Source organism: Heterodontus francisci, chromosome 38 (genome assembly GCF_036365525.1).
Source record: "Heterodontus francisci isolate sHetFra1 chromosome 38, sHetFra1.hap1, whole genome shotgun sequence".
Lineage (NCBI taxonomy): Eukaryota > Metazoa > Chordata > Chondrichthyes > Heterodontiformes > Heterodontidae > Heterodontus > Heterodontus francisci.
Window position 1 is genome coordinate 23,682,708 of NC_090408.1, and position 17,656 is coordinate 23,700,363.

A 17,656-nucleotide genomic window follows, 5' to 3' on the forward strand; every position below is an offset into this window, starting at 1 on the left:
TAGTGCAAGAGCTAGTATAAGTGGCAGAGTTTCCTTGCTGATTGTCTTCTAGACCTGACCACAGGCTCAATCAAGTCAGCTGTGCATCTGGTGAAGCGAGTTCTTAATAAACTGAAAACAAGAAACTGCTATATATGGAAAATCCTCAATTCTCAGATTGGTTCAGTTGTGGGAAACTTTGAATGAATCATGCTTTTTTCCGCCTGCAGCAAACACGACTCGTGTAGTCAAAGTGCATTGCATCATAGGCACCAACTGGGGCTACTCAGTGTGGGAGCACCAAGCAGCTCACTGTGCACATGCTGTTAGATTCAGCACCAAAACAATTATAATGAGCACAAGAGCAATTGCTATGAAAGCCAAATTAAACATGCAACAGGTTTTGAAATTAAGTGGTAAATTTGCAGCCAACTTTCAGAAGGTTCTTTGCTAAAGTAATGAGGGGACATAAAATGTTGCCTTTTTAGTCCATTACATACATACAGATATATAATTATGATCCAAACTTGACAAATATGAAGAAAAAATTCCGCCCCGGATATATAAAGTTTATCTTAATTTGGCAGTGAAACCTAAGAAAAAAATACATTTCAGATTATGAACTTGTCCAGAGGTGACTCCCGCCTGCTTGCTGTTGAAACTTGAACTAAATACACACCAATTATAGAGAGAGAAAATTTAGAAGGTTCAGAGTTTTTACAATACAACAATATACAAAATGCACTATGACAGCTGCATGCCTGATTTGCCCTGGGCTAGTCAATGCATTTAAGCTTTCATTAGAATTACACAGCACATATTTTAATAAATTTCATGATTGAATAATAGTGACTGTCCTTGTTATAATTGGCATTACAATGAAATATATAATCACATATATATGACACTGACAGAATACAGTCAGCTATAAATGTTGCCACTCAAACCTCTGCAGCCACAATAAATATCTATCTCACACCTGCCTACCCTGCTTATCAGAAGAGACAAATACAAACTATGATGGACAGGTAAAAACACTCTAGTCCATCCAGCCTGTCCCACAGAATTGTGATACTTTGTGCATCACAATATATACACGCCTCACCCTACCCAAAACCATGGGACCTCCTAGCAGAGGTGAGAAGCCAGACAAAAATCCAAGCCAATTTTGTGGGTGGGGTGGGGGGGAATTCTCTCCAACCCATCTAGATGATCAAAATTTGCCCAGATCACCACTTTGGCCTTGAATTCCCTGAAGTACTACCCTTGGTAAAAGTGGCGATATCTGTCCCAACCAGAAACAGGTCCAGCTCTCATTTGAAAGGATTCAGCTAGTCACGTCCATTGCCTGTTCCAGAGGTCCACTATTCTCTGGAGAAAACTAACCAACTCTTGATACCTAACCTAGATCTGGCCTTAAGTAACTCAAAATTGTGACCCTTGGTCTTCCCTAACTGAGTTAATTACAATAAATTGTCAGCCGGTATACAATCTATTCTCTTCTTCATCTAACAAACCTCAGATCATCCCCAAGTCTATACCATGTAAGACGACCAAAATTGGACACAGCATTCCAAGTGACGCCTCAAAATGGTATGCCTCGTCTTATACTCGGTTGTTCACGAATGCATCCCTAAACCCTATTTGCTCTATTGCTTCACCACATTGCTCATGGATCTTTAGAGAGATATACATTAGAATGCTAAGATCTCTCTCTCTCTCTCCAACTTTATATGCTTTTGTCTGAAGGCTCTATGAATGTTGAGCACTTCACCCTGTCCACATGCATAACACTGCACTTATCCAATTTAAACATCATTTGGCAATCTCCCAAAACATTAAGATCTGCCTGAAGCAGACAAGCATCATTTATAGTCCTAACACTCACACAGAGCTTGTTGTCATCTGCAAATTTACAGATTGTGCCACGAAACATCCACATCCAGATTATTAATAATAGTTAACAGAGCAACAGACCCAACACCTATCTCTCGAAGACAGCACTGGTGATCAATCTCCAAACAGATCCAAAGCCATCTATAATCACTTTTTGCCTATGTCCTGCCAGCCAGTTCTCAATCCAGCTCAATAGATTACCATTAATACCAATTGGCTTCAATCTTGGAGAGAAACCTCTTGTGTAGTACCTTATCAAAAGTTTTATGGAAGTTGAAATAGACAATGTCTCTTGGGCTTCCCTCATCCGCCAACTTTGTAACTTCTTCAAAAAGTAGTTAGATTTGTTAGACATGGCCTCCCCTTTATGAAGCCATGTTGGATGCCCCTAATATATTCCCCTCTATACAAGCAATCATATATTACATCCCTGATGATTCCCTCAAGTATCTTTCCCATTACTGAGGTCAATCTAAAGAGCCTATAGTTACCAGAGTCCAGCTTGCCACTGTTTTTTTAAAAATGCGAATACATTAGCCTTCATCCAACCTACGAGAACACCAGAGTACAGTCAGCGATAAAAAAATTCTGGTTAGGGGCTTATACAACATATGTTCCATCTCCTGAGAAGACTCAGGTAGATATCATGCAGCCCAGCTGCTCTATTTTCAGGTCCCTAATTCTTTCTAAAACAATATGTTCATCTAATTTAATATTAATTTTATCATTCAATCCTAATAGTCAAGCATCTTCGAGAGTGAAGACTGATGTAAAGTACTTAAATATTTCTGCCATACTCTTTGTAACCTGTCCTTGAACATCCTTCAATGGCCCAATACAGTCTTTGACAGTTCTATACAGTATCCGATAGTTTTGCATGAAACATTTCCACTGACTGAAATCCCTAGTTCACTCCATACAGAACATTAAAGTGTAATGCACTACCATTCATTCCCAGGTAAGATTTGACTTGTAAATTAGTTAACTTTCCACTAACACTGTAACACAAGATTGAGTTTGAATCATTGGATCAGAAAATAAACGTTAAAATTCTTATAAAGTGCCTGCAGATTTCTAACTAGCAGAAAACAAAATATATTTAATCCCATTAATGAAGTTCAAAATTATGTAGCAGGCAATTTGAAAGCCAACTAACAAACCATTACAACAATTTGGATCAGCAAATGTGATAATTTCATAAAATCAAGACACCCTCCACCGCTTCTTTTGTCTATTAACAATCAAATCAGGCCACTGAACTGAATTTTTAATGCTCCAAAAAGTCATTAATCTTGTTCCAGAAGACACCACAGACAACTCCACGGAAGACACTCAAACCTCAAGACAGAAGACTCCTGCAGCTAAACAAGTTTGAAAGTGTGCATTGGGCCCCAATGAGAACTGCAAGACAACTGCAATCAAAGACTTTACATCAAACTCAAAAGCCAGTAACTGAACGCCAGCTATTACTTTAAACCTTTCCCCTTTTTTTCTCCTCCTCTGTCTCTATTTGCATGTGTGTTTATCGTGTATGCATGTTAGCGTGGTCGCGTCGCATATTTAACCAAATTAGAGTTTTAAGGTTAATAGATTTAAACAAGGAAGGTGTAAGTTTAAGAAAATCTGTCTGGTTGATTTTTTTGCCAATACAATTAGAGAGCAGTGAACAAGGATTTACTGAGGGGAAGCTAGAAAAAACACGGTGTTTTAAAAATTAAACCATGTTACGACCAAACCAGGCAAAGGCTGAGAGGGAGCCCTAGACCCCTGCCTCACCTGGTCGTAACAAGAGATGCAAACCAGCACGCAAACCCTTAAGCAGTGCAATCTTTACACAAAAACTACTCCCTGTTGTGCCTATTTCATCGACCACTACAGGTTGGTAGCATCTTCAGTGAAGCTGGTTATTAGTGCCTACAAATGGCATTAAAGACCATTGGGTAGTTTTACAAGGCTCCAATTCCAGTATAAAGTCTCATTAGACGAGGTCTCAATCAAATTTGGGGCTATAACACTGTCGAGATTAATCCTACACTTCACGCTGAGAGCAGAGCCTTCTAAAACTGACCCTCAGGGATCCAGAACAGCAACAGAATAAAACTTTTAATATCCCCTGTGGTAGACCAACCACTGAATACAGCAGACAAGAGAAAAGACTGAAGGTCAGGTCACAAGAGATCACACAGCAAAGCCCAGGTGGAGAGCCAGGAGGTTAGGCTGGGGAGAACATACAGCAGTGAAAGCCTTGAATGAGAATGCACTAAAATTACAGACATGCTCATGAAGTGAAATACTATACGTTCAGGAACACCGTCAATGGGAGCCATGGCAATTCAGCCCCCAAAATGATCAAATTAACAATGTGAAGATTTAAGTTTCAAGATATTGTATATTGACAGCAAGCCATAATTAAAGCTGAAATGTGTAAAATACCTCTTGGCCCATGGGCCTTTTTTGTTAATATCCCACCATATTCTTTTCAGCTTTTATTTTTTCTGGATCTTTGCATATTACTCCCCCTCCCCCCATTTTACTTGAACTCCTCTTTAATTTCCTTCTAATCTGTGCTACACAATTATTTTGATCTGTTAAGTCATCCTGTACCTTTTTCATTTTGTGCCTTTGAATTATGGAGTCCACCAGCTGTGTCAGTGATTTTCGCCTTGGTTACGCAGCTCTTTGTATTCCATTCAGCTGCTGTGTTTTCCGAGTGATGGCTGAAATATCTTGGTTCAGCATGAGGTCAGTGCGTCCTTCTCAATCTAGGGGTTCCTTACATTTTTCTGGTCTTTATCCAGTGTACAAAATAAACTGTCATAAACTAGAATTCTGAGTTCTTACACAACCTACACATCATTTAGAAAATCCCTTGAATTTCTTAGTCATTGGCCATAGTTGCACTAATTATGGCCCCAGGCTTTTAACAATCAGTCGTCAACAAACATCATTTTAATTCTTGTCCAGCTGTATAAAGCCTTTGCATATACAGCAAATCAGTCAAGGGACACTACACCAAACTATCTAATATTAAACAACTTTACAATTCGCATCTGCCATTCATCTCAAAAGCATTTATGTTCCTTTCAACCATAAACTGCATTTCGAAGGTCATATATTTAAACAATTGACATTAACACTGCCCTGTCACTTTAAGGCCTTTGCTGGTAGATGAGCAGATCATTAGTTCTGACAATCTACTGCTTTAATGCAAGTTAATAAGCCCACATGTTGCAATTCCTCAAACATAAGAATCAAAAAAACATTTAAAAGAATTGCATGGCCTAATCCAGTTTGCTTAATGTCTTGTGAACCTGGACACCCAAATTTATCTGCTTCCCACAACACTCACCTTTGCGAGACAAGGAGGCCCAAAAGAAAGAAAGAAAGAAAATATATATATATATATATACCCTCCTTTGCTGACACTGAATTCCATCTGCCACTTTTATGCCATTCTACCATTAACATCCCTTTGCTCCTCAGAATTATCTAATATGCCTCCTATCTTAGAAGCACCTTCAAATGTGGACATCATTCCCTCTGGCCATGATTCGTGTGTATAACAGAAGTGGTCCCAGAGCAGATTCCTGTGAGACACCACTATCCACTTCCAACCACTGAGAAACTCCCCTTGGCTCCCACTCGGTTTCCTCCCTTCCAACTGGTTTCGAATCCATTTTCTAACGGCCACAACTCCATGCCATTTGATCTTCAATATTCTTTTGTATCGTACCTTGTCAAAGCTATCTGCACTACATTCAATGCATTGCCCCAACGACCATATGCATCACCTCCTCAGAGTACCATCAGATTTTCCTTTCTGAAATCTGTGCTGACTGCTTCTAATTATTTCTTTTGTGATTCCAACATTTTTTCCCGCCACAATTGTTAATTGAGCTGTTTGTAATTATCCAAATTAGTTTTTTGAAAATGGGTATGACATTGGCCAATTCTCCTGGACAAATCTCTCAATATAACACAAATATAATTTCTAGGGCCTCTGTTACTCCGACTCCCATTTCTCTCAGGCTCTTTAGATGTATCCCATCAGGCCCTGGCACATTGCCTTTCTTTAGCTTAACCAAGTTATCAAGCATCTCCCTTTATTATATATTGCATCTCGTTTTTAAATCAATTCTGGGTTTACCTCCATCCCAATGTCCTTCTCGTTTGTAAAACAGCTCTTGCAAAGAACCAGCACAGACACAATGGGCTGAATGGCCTCTTTCTGTGCTGTAACCATTCTATGATTCTATAAATAGCGCCTTTAATGTAATAAAATGCCCCAGGATACTTCACAAGAGTGAAATCACACTGAAGCGAGGTACTTGTTAAGTATCCCTACCAACTTCCATTTACTTGTCCTCTAACCCACTATACTTTCCTCTCAGGAGTCGCCCTCATATTTTACAATTATCTTTTTATTAATATATTTGAAAGTGCTGTTCTTGGATAGAGATTTTCTCTTCATACTCACTCCTTTGCTCATCTTTCATTATTTTTCCATCCTCATATTAGCATTTTCATCATATCTATAGGGCCCATATCCCCTCCTCTAATATTAATTTTCTAACCTCTGTTCATCCATAGCTTCCTGAAACTTGTAGTCTCATTTTTAAATATGCTATAGGTTTATTCTGCAACCTTTAAAAAAAATCTCATTGTTGATTTGTAGTCCTATGTACTTATTTCTCTTTCCACTTCACCATAGCTAGCTCACTCCTCAGTTAAAACCTGCCCAATTCCAATCTGGAGCCCTTGTTTTTATACTAACTTTACCCTTTCCTTTTGGGCTCTAAACTTAATAATATGGTCACTACTCTCAAGTGCTCAACCACATTTTACCTGATAGATTACATTGTTCATAACTAGATCAAGCAATGCCTCTCCATTTGTAGGCGTAAACATACTGCTTGAGGAAGATGTCATGCACGTTAGCAACTCCTGTTTACTCTCTGCCAGTTCTGATTAAGGCCCTTCAACCAGGAGTTCCTTTAAGTTCCTACCCTTCCCATTTCTAGTATGTGGCTGGGACTGTTCTTTGTAAATTACCACCCTTGCAGTCCTGCTCGCAAGCTTACTCTTTAATTTCTTAAACTCCTTTTGCAGGCTTTCAGATCTTTACATCTCCTAGAAAACCAGTTTTGGTATATGTAGTCATCCCCCTGATTTTCCTATAGATTTCCTCTATTTCTCTCCCACAATTGTATATCTAATACAACCTCACAATGGTAACTAAATGCTTCCCCCTACAGCTTCCGACCTCAGTCCTGCAACCCCGGACAGCCCGCTTCTACCTCCTTCCCAAAATCCACAAACGGGACTGTCCCGGCAGACCCATTGTGTCAGCCTGCTCCTGCCCCACTGAACTTATTTCTTCCTATCTTGACTCTATCTTTTCTCTGCTGGTCCAGTCTCTTCCCACCTACACCCGTGACTCTTCTGACGCCCTACGTCATTTTGACAATTTCCAGTTTCCTGGTCCCAACCGCCTCCTCTTCACTATGGACGTCCAATCACTCTACACTTCCATCCCCCACCAGGATTGTTTGAGGGCTCTCCGCTTCTTCCTGGAACAGAGGCCCAACCAGTCCCCATCCACCATCACCCTCCTCCAGCTGGCTGAACTTGTTCTCACATTGAACAACTTCTCCTTCAACTCCACGCACTTACTTCAAGTAAAAGGTGTCGCTATGGGTACCCACATGGGTCCTAGTTATGCCTGTCTTTTTGTGGGATATGTCGAGCATTCTTTGTTCCAGTCCTACTCAGGCCCCCTCCCCCAACTCTTTTTCCGGCACATTGATGACTGTATCGGTGCTGTTTCCTGCTCCCGCCCCGAACTGGAAAACTTTATCAACTTTGCTTCCAATTTCCATCCTTCTCTCACCTTTACATGGTCCATCTATGACACTTCCCTTCCTCGACTTCTCTGTCTCCATCTCTGGGGACAGGTTGTCTACTAATATCCATTATAAGCCCACCGACTCCCACAGGTACCTCGACTACACTTCTTCACACCCTACCTCCTGTAAGGACTCCATTCGATTCTCCCAGTTTCTCCGTCTTCGACGCATCTGCTCTGATGATGCTACCTTCCATGACGGTGCTTCTGGTATGACCTCCTTTTTCCTCAACCGAGGATTCCCCCCCACTGTGGTTGACAGGGCCCTCAACCGTGTCCGGCCCATTTCCTACACCTCTGCCCTCAACCCTTCCCCTCCCCTCCCTCCCAGAACCGTGACAGGGTTTCCCTTGTCCTCACTTTCCACCCCATTAGCCTCCATATCCAAAGGATCATCCTCCGCCATTTCCGCCACCTCCAGCGAGACGCCACTACCAAACGCATCTTCCCCTCCCTTCCCGTCAGCATTCTGAAGGGATCATTCCCTCCGCGACACCCTGGTTCACTCCTCCATTACCCCCACCACCTCGTCCCCATCCCATGGCACCTTCCCCTGCAATCGCAGGAGGTGTAATACCTGCCCATTTACCTCCTCTCTCCTCACTATCCCAGGCCCCAAACACTCCTTTCAGCTGAAGCAGCGATTTACTTGTACTTCTTTCAATGTAGCATACTGTATTCGTTGCTCACAATGTGGTCTCCTCTACATTGGGGAGACCAAGCCCAGACCGGGTGACCGTTTTGCGGAACACCTCCGCTCGGTCCGCAAGCAGGACCCTGAGCTTCCGGTTGCTTGCCATTTCAACACTGCCCCCTGCTCACATCTCTGTCCTGGGATTGCTGCAGTGTTCCAGTGAACATCAACGCAAGCTCGAGGAACAGCATCTCATCTACCGATTAGGCACACCTGCTGGACTGAACATTGAGTTCAGTAATTTCAGAGCATGACAGCCCCCCATTTTACTTTCATTTTTAGTTGTTTTTTTTCTTTTCTCTTTTTCTTTTTTACATTTTTTACTACCCTTCTTTTGGATTTTTTATTTGCATTTATTTCATTTCATCTTAGTTTGTTCAGTTTGCTTACCCACTGTTTTTTTCATGTTTGCACTTGCTTCTGTTCAATATTCAGTCCGTTAACACCCTATTTGTACTAATGCTTTGTCTTTCAACACACCATTAACATATTGTTTGCCTTTGTTCCATGACCTTTTGGTCAGCTATGTGGCCTTGTCCAATCTGCACCTTCTCCTTTGTTATCTCTTGCCCCACCCCCGCCTCACTTGCTTATAAACCTTTGACATTTTTAATATTTGTCAGTTCCGAAGAAGGGTCACTGACCCAAAACGTTAACTCTGCTTCTCTTTCCACAGATGCTGCCAGACCTGCTGAGTGATTCCAGCATTTCTTGTTTTTATCTCACTATGGTAACAATCGCTTCTTCATCTTTGATCTCTAATCTCTTTTCCTGAAACTCAGTCCTCTCTACAGCATTTATTCCCTTTTTCACCAATATTGGCACTCCTCCTTTCTTACATATTGTGGCCCTATTAAAAATGTTATAACCCAGTATGTTTTATTTTCTATTCCTGTGCAGTTTGCATTCAAACTTCTGTTAAAGTGCTATTAAGTCTATATTTTCCTGATGCATAACTGCTTCTAATTCCCTCAATTTATGTCCTACACTCAGAGCATTGCAAAACATGGATTTTTTTTTGGTTTTTAACACTCCTTTTTCCCTAAAAAAGCTAACGGTTCATCCTTTATCTGTCTTTGCCTTGCTTATAACTTGTGTATTTGATTTTCCTTCTCTGAACCCTTTATTCCTTCTGCATTCTATGTTTTACTAAATTCTTTTTTGTTTGTACATTTATCTAATCTATTTCTACCTTCACTATTTGTTTTGTTTTTATGTTTCCTGCCTGCTTCCTTCTTTGGTTAAATGACTCTTAACTTCCCTATCTATCTGTTTTGGCAGTTCATTAGCTCTCTTACTGTTCAGATGTAGGCAATAGTAGAGGCATAGCCCCCACCTTCAGCAAAACTCTCCCACTGCCCCATATAATGGAAACCCTCTTCCTAACACCAGCCACGTAGCCATACATGGAGCTCCGTAACCTTCACATCCTTGGCTTATATAGCGCATGGCTGGGGAGTAATTTGGAGATTGCCACCCTTGAATTCCTGCTCTACACCTGTTTTCTAAACTCCTTTAGGTCTTTCCTTTCTTGAACCACTGGCGCTTAAGTAGGCCACAATGATTAGCTGCTCTCCCTCCCTTCATAAATGTTCCTATTTCCTAAATGTCCCTGAGCCTAGCATCTGGGAGGCAAAGAAGCAATCTGCATTCTGTACAGACTGTGAACTTTTAACTACTGAGTCTCTAATTACTACTGCACTGGCAAGGCGAACATTTGTTGCCCATTCATTATTGCGCTTGAGAAGGTGGTAGTGAGCCGCCTTCTTGAACCACTGCAGTCCATCTGATTTAGGTACATCGACACAGTGCTATTAGGAGAGGAAAATTCCTAATTTTTTGAATTGCTAACCCTACCCCCACCACCATCTCATGTTTGTTGGTGCCCAAGTAATCTATTGGATGTCCTGTCCAAAGTCCTCATGTCCCCCCACAGTGCTTCAAATCTGTTAATTTGCTCTGGGCATTCCCGCTCCAGCCTCTCGCTCAATTGCGCTAGCACGTCAATAGTTCTTTTCTATCTTTGCCATCTCCCAATCTCTCCATGGCTTACCTGCCTTCCAAAACTCCATTCTCTCTTGAAGCATCAGATTGTCTTGATCTCCATCTCAACTTGAACAATTGCAGTTGGAGGCCCTTCTCACAGATGAGCTTAAACAAATTATCAGTCAGCCCAACTACACTGTAGTTATCAATTAACACTTATCCACTGGCGAATTTAAAGTGACCAAGCCAGTACCACTGCTAACCACCAATTCACTACAGTTGCATAAATTTAAAGTTCAGTTAAAAGAGGGAAAAGACAAATACAAGATGATCTTAACTACCTATCACAGAATAATACAGTGCAGAAGAGGCCCTTCAGCCCATCGAGTCTGTACCGATGCATTAAAGACAACTGACCTGTCTACCTAATCCCATTTGCCAGCACTTGGCCATAGCCTTGAATGTGCTCATCCAGGTACTTTTTAAAGGATGTGAGGCAACCCGCCTCTACCACCCTCCCAGGCAGAGCATTCAAGAACCTCACCACCCTCTGGGTAAAAAAAGTTCTTCCTCAAATCCCCCTTAAACCTCCCGCCCCTCACCTTAAACTTGTGACCCCTCGTAACTGACCCTTCACTAAGGGGAACAGCTGCTCCCTATCCACCCTGCCCATGCCCCTCATAATCTTGTACACCTCGATCAGGTCACCCTTCAGTCTTCTCTGCTCCAGCGAAAACAAGCCAAGCCTATCCAACCTCTCTTCATAGCTTATATGTTCCATCCCAGGCAACATCCTGGTGAATTGTCTCTGCACCCCCTCCAATGCAATCACATCCTTCCTATAATGTGGCGACCAGAATTGCACACAGTACTCCAGCTGTGGCCTTACCAAAGTTCCATACAACTCCAACATGACCTCCCTGCTTTTGTAATCTATGCCTCAATTGATAAAGGCAAGTGTCCCATATGCCTTTTTCACTACCCTATTAAGCTGCCCTTCTGCCTTCAGAGGTCTATGGACAAACACGACAAGGTCCCTTTGTTCCTCAGAACGTCCCAGTGTCAGGCCATTCATTGAATACTTCCGTGTCACATTACTCCTTCCAAAGTGTATCACCTCACACTTTTCAGGGTTAAATTCCATCTGCCACTTTTCTGCCCATTTGACCATCCCGTCTATATCTTCCTGTAACCTAAGACACTCCACCTCACTGTTAACCACTCGGCCAATCTTTGTGTCATCCGCAAACTTACTGATCCTACCCCCCACATAGTCATCTATATAGGCGACCCAGCACAGATCCCTGTGGTACACCACTAGACACTGGCTTCCAGTCACTAAAACAGCCATCTGTCATCACTCTCTGTCTCCTACAGCTAAGCCAATTTTGAATCCACCTACTCATGAATTCCATCTCTAATCAATTTGCCGTTATGAAAAGACTGTTTCTCACGAACAAAGCTTTTCCATTTTCACTTTCCTCCACTAGTATGGCTCTATTTCAATAAAAGGCTACATCCTCTTCAACAAGATCCTCATTTGATTTCAATAGGCCTTGGTCCTTCAGTCCACAACTGTGGGCTCACTCATACCTAATTTTCAAGCTTGTGTACAAATGGTGGAGAGGTTCTGGGAGTAGACTAGTAACCCAAAGCACTCAATTCCCTCCATGGCAAATTGTGAAATTGAGTTCAATGAAGCTAGCAATTTACAGGCTGCCAGAAGAAAAATTACCACGAAAGCTGCCAACCCAACTGTTTCACTAATGCCTTTCATGGGAAAGAACCCGTCACCTTACCTGGTCTGGCCTATAAATGACACCAGTCACACATTACATGAATGACTCTTAATGTCCTCTGAACTGCTCAGTTAAAAAAAAACTGCTATGGAATAAATACTCCATAATAAACTGCTGCTGCCAACATAATTCTCTCATTCGCCACTGGGTATTTTTTCAAGTTTTTGAAATTATACCAAAACAAATCACTATTTATCTACAGTTCACAGCAGGAATGATATCAGGAGACATTCTCATTTTACTTCAAATTTCAGCTCAGAACATAAGCATTATGCATTAGAAAAGGGCTCCACCAATAATATTTCATATTCTCAATATTTCCAATTATTTAATTGCATTATGACGTTTCTCATTTATACAATATTTTCTTTGGAGGTAAACAAGCCAGTTTATGACTCCCTCTCTGCCAATTGTCATATCACTCCATAATTGGAATGAGGACTTCTCCCAATCCAAAACTATGACAGCCAATGTTTTCCTTCATTTCCACAGAAAACTCAAAAGTGAGGATTTTGTTCTCTTATGCAATAATGGCACTAATCTGCTTTCCCTCGGAGTCATTAAGTCAAGAAAGAAAAAAAAAAGAGGGAAAGCAAAATAAAAAGAATTTCCTAATTTCCACACAAATTTTAACCATCCCTGGAAACAAAATTTATCCCATTGTGAACTGCTGCAGAGGTCTGAGTTATGAAGAAAGAATGGAAGAACTTAACATTTTCAGCTTTGAAAGGAAACATCTGAGAGGTGATCTTATCGAGCTATGGAAGATTGCTATAGATTTGGAAAAGGAAATGTGTAATATTACTTTAAATTAAACTGTGGAAGAACCGGGGGCACAGGTTCAAACTAATGGAAGGTAATTTTAGAATTGATAGCTGGAAATTTTTCAGAGTGACCAATGTGTGCAATAAATGTCAGATAAAATAGTGGAGGCAATAGCCATGGAACCAGAGACAACTGGATGCTATGATAGAAGGACATTGGTATTTCTCGAGTTGAATTAACTAAGATGGGCTAAACAACTTTTCTCATGCCTGGACTTCAAGGGTTAAATTACAAGGAGAGATTACACCAACTAGGTTTGTATCCCCTGGAATTTAGAAGGCTAAGGGGTGATTTGATCAAAGTTTTCAAGACATTAAGGGGAACAGATAGGGTAGATAGAGAGAAACTATCACTGGGTGTGGAGTCTACGACTGGGGGTAGAGTCTAAAAGTTAGAGCCAGACCTTTCAGGAGTGAAATTACCAGACACTGTTCCGTAAACAGCAATTGATGCTCCAGCAATTGTAAATGTTAAATCTGAGATTGATAAGATTTTCATTATCCAAATGTATGAAGGGATATGAGGCAAAAGCAGGTATGTGGAGTTAGGTCACAGATCAGCCATGATCTCATTGAATGGCAGAACAGGCTCGAAAGGCTAAATGGCCCACTCCTGTTCCTAAGTTCCTCCTGTAATATCTTGCAATCAGTCTACAACCCCTGTTAAGTAAAGCCAAAAGACTTAGTAGCATACAATTTTGCTGTCGCTCAAATATTTCTATACCTTTTTTGGACCATTAGCTGTAGTTGGCAGAGAGATTAAAGTACAGGGAGATTTCGGGGGAAAACGCAGGAGGAAAAAGGACAGGGTCGTCCACAGGAAAGCTTATAGCAGTTAGCTGCAAGAACAACAAAGAATCAGGAAATTAGTATCACTATAGAGTAATTAGGCTTGCGAGGGCATCCATGAAGTTTTACAGAAATTGCTTTCATCAGACTACTTTACAAGCCAATACGCAAGATGAACAATTGTGTTAGCAGGTTTTGTAATACATCTCAGGCGCTGAATCTCAAAGAAATGCAGATTATTTCTCTACAAACCTTCAATATCAAGGTCATTAAGCCTATGGTCAGTGGTCACAAATATTTAATCACCCTTTTCTCTTTAACCTCCTAAGCCCCTCTCTATCATACTTACTACATATCTTCCCTCTCATCCAACCCTTCATCACTCCTCAGCCTTCCTACTCTCCTGCCGCCAGCTTGACCCCCTCTTAGATAAGCCCACTTCCCTCGGTGCCTCTTTTGGGCCCATCGGGCACACATCACTGCCTTCTCACGAGTAGCAGCCCCAACTGCCCCATCCTACTCTCGCTGACTTTCCCACACAACGCACCCACTGGGGATTAATCTTGCCCATCTCCTTCCCATCCCACTCACCCTTCCTTGTGGACTCTGCCATTGGAACAGCTATCACCACTCCTCTCCACTTCTCCTTCTAGAATATCAGTTTACTTGTGAACAAGGCCCTTGCCATTTGAGATTATGGATGCAAACTATCACCCCATCTCCAACCTACTTTTCCTCACCAAAGTTCTTGAACATGCTGTCACCTCCTAAATCTGTGCCCATCTCACAATCCCACGTCTGAATTCGTCCGATCTGGTTTTCGCCCGCCATAGTACTGAAATGGCCTGGATTAAAGTAACAAATTACATCCTACGTCTTTCTTCATCCTTCTCAATCGGTCTGCAGCCTTTGACTGGTTGACTGCAGCATCCAACTCCCCTTCCACCATCGAATTGGGTGGGACCGCCTTTGACTAGTTCCATTCTCACCTATGCAACCACAGCCAGAGAATCACTTGAAATGGCTTCTCTTCCCACTCCTACATCATTATCTCTGAAGTCCTCCAAGGATCTGTTCTTGGCCCCCTATCTTTTGTATACACGCTCCCTCTCAACATCATCCAAAAGCACATCAGATTCCACATGTACGCCAACAAAGCCCAGCCCTACCTCACCACCACCTTGCTCGACCCATCCATTGTTTCTGATTTGTCAAACTGCTTATGCAACATCCAGTACTGGATAGGTAGAAATTTCCTCCAACTAAATATTGGGAAGGCCCAAGCCACTGCTCACAGTTGATGAATATAATTGTCTTTTTACACAAGACAGAGTTGCAGAATTTCAGAAACTCACTCTAGAGCACAAACCTACTGACCAGAGTGTATAGCTACATTGTCACAGGATACTGTACACATACAGGAATTAAAAGTCTAAATACTACAAAGACAATTTTGATGCCAAGTGTTGGGAAAATTGTGAACAGGAATTTGGACAGGAAGTGTGCAAGTACACAAGATTTTAAAATATACTAGTTGATTTCTGGTGATTTTATTTATTTTTTATTTTATTTAGAGATACAGCACTGAAACAGACCCTTTGGCCCACCGAGTCTGTGCCGATCAACAACCACCCATTTATACTAACCCTACAGTAATCCCATATTCCCTACCACCTACCTACACTAGGGGCAATTTACAATGGCCAATTTACCTATCACCTGCAAGTCTTTGGCTGTGGGAGGAAACCCACGCAGTCACAGGGAGAACTTGGAAACTCCACACAGGCAGTACCCAGAATCGAACCCGGGTCCCTGGAACTGTGATGCTGCACATGGAGTCAAGACCAAGTACAATCTCCAGTTGCAGCGTGTCAAAGAGGATGAGCAAGAATTGGGCCAAGAAGCAAAAATGCAGTCACAATTAAATGTTATATTCTGCTTCATTTTTATATACTTTGATTCAATATTTTTATTTACAGTTAAATACCATTAACTTATAATGATTTGGAAAGCAGGCTAGTCGCGTAGGAGTTCAAGCTGAGAGACATAAAGGTGCTACAGGGCCATCACTGGTAGAGGGGCATAACTTCAAATGTGACTTTTGATATGCAACATCCATCATGTGAACACAGGAATTTATGACAAAAATATCAAGCTTTAGACATTGATTATAAGTGGTATACCTGGAAAATATGCTGGCAGATGTTTAGTTTCTACAGAAATGGCATCCCAAACAGAATATTTACCACAGACAGAGAAACTCAACTTGTCTGAAATAGCTGACTATCCCTGATGTTGAAGATCGACTAGAGGTTTTTAGCATTGTCAGCATTTATCCAAAATTCTACAATCACTGAAATTAAGTGTTATGCAATGTTGTCCCTTCATTCTGCCTTTTCTCCCAACCATCACTACCAAAGACATACACCCTTCAAGACATATTAGAACTAGACAAGTCAATTAGCTGTTTGAAGGGTTATTAAGCCTGAAATCTTCAGTTTATCAATCTACACTCATACTATATATTAGTATAAATGGGTGGTTGTCGGTCGGCACAGACTCGGTGGGCCGAAGGGCCTGTTTCAGTGCTGCATCTCTAAATAAATAAAGAAGTAAATATGGGTAGTTGTAAGAGAAAAATTCTGATTAAGTCACTTGTTCACCCAAGACAGCCATAGTATAGAGCAGACACATTTCAACCCAAGCAGCAGGAAACAATTCTACAAGAACCGAATACTCAACGTTGAAGAGGGCTGATGTAATTCTTGGACGATAAATTTACAATCCACTTTGCGTTTCCCCAAGGTGATCTTTAATGCTCCACTGAAGCAACCCTTTCTCTTATTTCCAGAAGTAGAGAGAACAGTTGAATGGTTTTATTCACGGGCTATCTTTATCACATTCTTTCCCTGGGTGAAAGAACACAGCTGTTGCATTTTTTGAAAATTTATCTTTCAAATGATAGCATACATTTTGCTTGGAGCGAGGTTGCAATCAAGAGGAAGGTACCAGAAGCAATGTGTAGGTTCACTTTCTGTAGTCAATGTTTAGCTTATAACCTTCAATAAACTATGCCAACAGTTTAAAAGAATTGTCAAAGAAAAATAAGGTGTCAAAATATAACACAAGGTCATTCTCATCTATTTGCAAGCAGTCAGCATGGATGAAAGCCTGACAATGGGCCACACACCAATTTTTATTGCAGAATGAAAATGAAAAACAAACATCCTGCCTAAAAATATTTAATACATTAGAAGTCTAAACAAGGGGTGCATCATTGATTTAGAAATGGAGATAGAAACAAACTGACGGTAAAGTGGAAGGGGTTTGCAAACAACCAAGAGCAGGATCATTCTGTACAGAGGGATCTCAAGACATTGAGGAGTTGGGCTGTAAATGGCAGATGAAAATCAATGCTGACAAAACTGATGAGGCTAGGCAAGAATAAATATTGGAACTGTGTATTAGTCTACTGGAAACAACACAAATAAAGAATAAGTGTATTGGATAGGAGGTAGTTGAAACCATTTGCACAATATGTGGCAGTAGTAAATAAACACACAGGCACTTAGGTTACGTAGCTCAAGAGGTAGAAAAAGAATCACAGATTGCGGTACTGAGTCTATACTGGACATTAGCATCTCCCAATATGCAGTGTGGTCACAATAAATTAGGAAGGATAACATAGCACTGCAAAAGACTATCTAGCTGGCAACTTAAGACTATGAACAAGGGTCCTTGTTGGGGTGCTTAAGGAGATTGATAAGTTGAACGGCGAAACCGT